We start from the raw sequence: 282 nt of genomic DNA, 5'->3' as shown, positions 1-282 counted from the left end.
GGATAAATAAAATAGAATAAAAAAAAAAAAATGGAAAAGTAGAGATGAAAAAGTAACCATTCAAAAGATAAAAAAAAGGAAGATTAAGATAAAGATAGAATATTAATCACCTTCTTCCAATTCTTTCAATGACCTCTCCTACATCATCGAAAAGAAAATGATAATAAAAGAAATAAAAGAAAAAAAAAGAAATACATAAAAAAGAACGATATCAAAATATGCTTTACCTGCTCTTCATAATTTATTCATAATTTCACCTCTATTCCCTCCCCTCCCCCCCTA

At 26.6% G+C, this 282-nt stretch overlaps 1 protein-coding gene across 1 annotated transcript in view; it reads right to left on the bottom strand.

Moving 5' to 3' along the window:
• Window positions 1–282, bottom strand: part of LOC119581935 (metabotropic glutamate receptor 8-like) — a gene marked incomplete at its 5' end in the record, with an annotated part of 173,067 nt that overhangs the window by 137,566 nt on the left and 35,219 nt on the right.

This window comes from Penaeus monodon, chromosome 15, assembly GCF_015228065.2.
Source record: "Penaeus monodon isolate SGIC_2016 chromosome 15, NSTDA_Pmon_1, whole genome shotgun sequence".
Taxonomy (NCBI): domain Eukaryota; kingdom Metazoa; phylum Arthropoda; class Malacostraca; order Decapoda; family Penaeidae; genus Penaeus; species Penaeus monodon.
The sequence above is the reverse complement of the archived record's forward strand: the minus strand, read 5'-3'. Positions and strand labels throughout refer to the sequence as shown.